Consider the following 4,636-nt stretch of genomic DNA (forward strand, 5'->3'; position numbering starts at 1 on the left):
GGGGGGGGTGATCAGACTCTTCGTGGAAATTGGCAGTAATGTTCAGAAAAGTCTGCACACACACACACACACACACCGCTAATTTTATATCACACGTTGCAAAGGACACGAATGAAGCAATAAGTATATTATTGTCTTCTTCTAAAGACATTAGCCTCAGGCCACTTACACATTCATCGTTGGGTCCCTTGAATCTTGAGAAATCAGCCTTTGGAGAAGCCAATAAAAACATAATCATAGTTCAAATCCTCTCTGCCAAATCAATATCCAGCCTCTGTTAACCTGCCACATTCTCACCACTACGTTTGTAACTTCTGTGGACTCGAGTCAATCTCTCTCCTACAATAACTGCCCACCTCATTCTGATCTGATCGTACAGTTTTAAGGAAACAGTATCTCAATAGTGGTGTGCAGCTCAGCCGCTGCTTGTGCATTGGAAAATGTATGATTCATACTAAAAGGCAGCTACAGTAAGTATCATGTTTGCTGGAAAAACCGGTCGTGTCAGAAGAGTCTCTACTGCCAGTGACTAATAACAACACAGGCTGACCTATGCAACAACAACTCGTATGCGCTTTTCAGTGTAAATGACTGTGATTCATATCTACTGCAGGTGTGTGTGTGTGTGTATATATATATATATATATATATGTATTTCTGGCACGAAAGTGAAACTGTTATGACGCGACAGCCAGCTGAGAAAACTAGAACATATAATCACATCCACAGGGGTCCTCCTGTACCATCCACCTGGCTGCATGCAGTCAGAGATGCTGCGTGGACAAAAATTAACATACAAATAGATAACGTAAAAAAGATAGAACGGTCTGAAACATGAAAAAGTACTTTTTGCTAACGTGACATTTTACCGCCTACTTGCAAATAGGCGGAGAGTACCGAGTCATGTCTCACTTAACCCTGAACCAGGTTGAGACATGCACCTTTATCTGGAAATCTGTATTTCTTAGGAAGCAAACGCCAAGGAGTCTCTCCTCTACTTACAGGCTCAAGCTTCAGTAGCCAGCTGAGTTTAAAGACAACGCGTAATTCATCCATTAAGTTGTGTTTATATGCAAAACAAACATTAACATGAAAATAGGTTTTACCCATAAGCTTGATTTAATTCAGAATGAGCACACCTCACCTCAGGCTGTACACACACACACACACACACACACCATCCGAGCATCAAAGTAAGATTTCCATAATGTGGCCTAGATTCTATCACGTTCTCATTTCACAGTGTGCGAGTAATTAAGAATACAATTCAAACAACATCCCATTAAGAAATATGAAACGTTTTAATTTGTTCAAATTAACAAAACAATATTAAAATCAATGTGCATAGTAAAACGTGTAACGAGGACGTGTCATTTGAGGAAAAAGACAACTATCAAAACAAGGCTCAACAACATGAAGCCATGTTGCCCGTTGTTCATGGGGTTGAATGTAAAAATAGAGATCAAATATCGGTATCAAGTTCCAATATGATGCAATTCACTTATCCAATATTAAAGTGAGGTCATCCATCCACGTAGCGATCCATATAAATATGTAATAATGTTGGAGAATTGTCCTTCCAGCCGTGTTACGGTTACAAAGAAGATAGTTAGCCACACTAGCGTCTTTAGCACGGAAGTCGATGGAGATGAACCACATAAACAACACATTACTGTTAACGGGCCTGCAGTCTGTTTTATCACAGTGACTTCGTCTTTCAGCTCGTTAAAGAGGTCGGTGAGTGTCAAGTTGCGGTTCTCTCAATAAAGATTCATTCAAACGCTCACTAATGTGTCTATAAACTGACTGCCATTGGTTCTGTCCGTCAATGGCTCTCTTTAGGCTTTTTAAGCAGACGGTAGATTCAATAAACCACTCGACATTAAGGATACTTCTAGCAGGTATTAATAATCTAGTTTGCCACATATGAACCGCTATTCCTTCTGATTTTGACACAAAGAAACCTCTTGGCCTCGACTTTTATCGCTTGATGGAAATGGAATGTGTGCAGAAGACATCTGGTCACACAACACTATTTTGTAACAAAGCAGATTTAAGAAGCAGTCATTGTTTATAACTTATTTGATAGTGTAAATATATTCTTGAAGGAGTTGTCAATTAAGCAATGCACTCCTCTTTGAAAATCCTCATGACTTTTGAACTACTGTATACAAATCTTCTAGTATGTGATAATTGCTGTGCACTTGATTTGTTCAAGTTTTAAAAGAAAAGATTAAAAAAGGAAGAATTTGCACTCCGGCAGCTGTTCGGTTTAAGTTTGTATGTGAAGCCTACTTAACCTACAGTTCAGATAAATTGCCTTGGAATACATTTAGATTTGAATGCAAATGTTAAGCTAAACGTGCTCCGATATTAGAATTATATCTGCAGATATCAGGAATCAGGAATGAAAAGAGTGGCTTGTTATAGTCATGACCATATTCAACAGCATTGGTGCTAAGCTATATAGCACACAGCTCAAATATTTAAGACATATAGTTTCAAAAGCCAAAGTACTAAAATAAAGGTTCTATAAAAAGGTGTTTTTTACAATATTTATACTTAATTTTCCACTAAACAACCATTAAAACCTCATTGGTTCTATGAGGAGCACTTTTTATGTATGGTAAACAGCACAATGACACAAGCTTGAGTGTGTGTGTGTGTGTGTGGTTTCTGCCCATTTCAAATTGACACCTGAACTACTGGGGGGGGAGACCGTTTACATCCTTTCTGCAGTTCAACAGTAGTTAAAACCTTTGAAAACCATCAAAAATAATTAGGACTCAGATGCACAGTGGCACTCAGGGCCAATTGAATTGACGTACCACATCCAGCAGCCTCTAGATAGTGCATGAGCTGAATAACAAACATATCCACAAGCTTGCTTTGCCATTGGATGTTTCCCTTGTGTTGCTCACACTCACACACACACACACACACACACTTCAACCCAAGTAATGAAATATGTGGAGAGGAAACACAAAGTCGGCCTTGGCTGAGTGAAAGTCTAACCTGGCATGATGACCTGAGAGCAACTCGTTTTGGAAGCTACTATGCTGTCAAAATCCAGTGTTAGAAGTCAACAAATATTTTTTTGGTGTATTTCTATGAATTCATTCGGAGTCTAAAGCATGAAGCAAGAGTAAAGTTACAAGTGTAAAACAAACAACGATCAAGCCTTCCAACAAGTGGCACTTGTATCTGAAAATGAGCCGTTATGATGCAACTGTTATCGGATGATCTTCTTAAAATACGCGTAAAAAACTGATATCCAATTGCTGTCGATTGTGATATTTCTACCCACACCATGTTCACACTTGTTATACTATATTATAAATATACTATAAAAGCAAAGTAGCTGGAACTAACGTTAAAACACGTTGGGGAAATTCACGCTAACGTCAAGTTAACGTTACAGGCAAAAACCAGCCCCTTCCCAAATTAACATCGGTAAAAGATAAAGAGACCCTGTGGTCGATGACAACACATCATGTTTTTTTTTTTTATTTTGTCGTATGATTAAACAACAACATCGCTATCACAATGAAGTGTTTCAGGATTGACATTTGTGTCCCAGTAGCCGGTTACCGTCTTACAGCTAACGTTAAGCTAACCAACAGAAACGTTAGCTAGCTACCGGGCCCGTTTCTGTTTGGAGTATGTAGACGACGGGCCTTTTGTTAAATGATATCGCCTCCTACGCCGTTCAACCTTGATAAATAACTTCACAGCCCCACACTTAAGTAGACACCGTGTTCATGGAAACATGAATCCCTGAAAACGAGCAGACAGATGAGGAAGCTGGGAATCCAGTAAACTAGCCCCGTGCATCTATTCATAGCTAGCGCGAGAGAGATGCACCTGTTTTTATTCTAGGCGGAAACAAGCACCGAGCTGCTGCTGGGGCTGCTGGGACATCCACCCAAATACCTAGCTTACTCAAAATAAATATATTGCAGCTAACGTTGGCTCAGTTAGGAAGCACTGTTGATGCAGCTACAAACAAACAACCTCTACAGGGCAGTGCTAATGTGAAGCAGCTCCATCATTTTTTTTCCAAACACCTATAAGTCGAATAAGCGAACAAACGCTGTAGCCACCGGGTGGGTGCTAACTTAACAAGCTAACGTCGAGAGTGTGCAAATAAATAGCATGTTACCTTGTCCTGTATCAGCGGACCGGGCGTCGGTGCTAATTCTGTTAAACGAGCAGACTTGGCAAAGACGACGAGGGTGGCATTTTTTTTTTAACGATGCAACCGCTAAAACAGCGACATAACCCAACCAAAAATGCAAACTGACCTTGTTAGCGAGCTAACGTTAGCTAACTCGCGCCGTGATGTCTCCTCTTCTACCCGGAGAGCGCCGTGGAGACTTCCAAAATGCCATTAAACATGCACTTTCTCCACCTCCCCCATCACCACCACCCCTCAGCGCCACAGACGCATATCTTGCTTTTTGTAGAAAGTAGAGTATCTGGGGCACAGTGAAAAGGGGGAACAGATATCTCTCTCTCTCTCCCACCCCCCCGTGGTTTAGTTTATTCTACAGATAGTTATCCGCTCTGTGTTGTAGTTATGTCGGTAGAAACCCCTCCCCGGCTGCCTCTGTCCTCATCGCAGACAGGTCTACAG

At 40.7% G+C, this 4,636-nt stretch overlaps 1 protein-coding gene across 2 annotated transcripts in view; it reads right to left on the bottom strand.

Annotated features, from left to right (window-relative positions):
• The window catches only part of LOC116382498 (dystroglycan-like), a 12,034-nt gene extending 7,398 nt beyond the window's left edge, over window positions 1-4,636 (bottom strand). The window contains exon 1 of one of the 2 annotated variants that reach the window (XM_031845594.1): window positions 4,305-4,636. The gene's annotated coding sequence lies outside the window, so the exon portion shown is untranslated. The other variant, XM_031845595.1, reaches the window with a different exon arrangement.

Source organism: Anarrhichthys ocellatus, unplaced genomic scaffold, assembly GCF_004355925.1.
Source record: "Anarrhichthys ocellatus isolate YVR2014 unplaced genomic scaffold, GSC_Weel_1.0 scaffold5, whole genome shotgun sequence".
NCBI lineage: Eukaryota > Metazoa > Chordata > Actinopteri > Perciformes > Anarhichadidae > Anarrhichthys > Anarrhichthys ocellatus.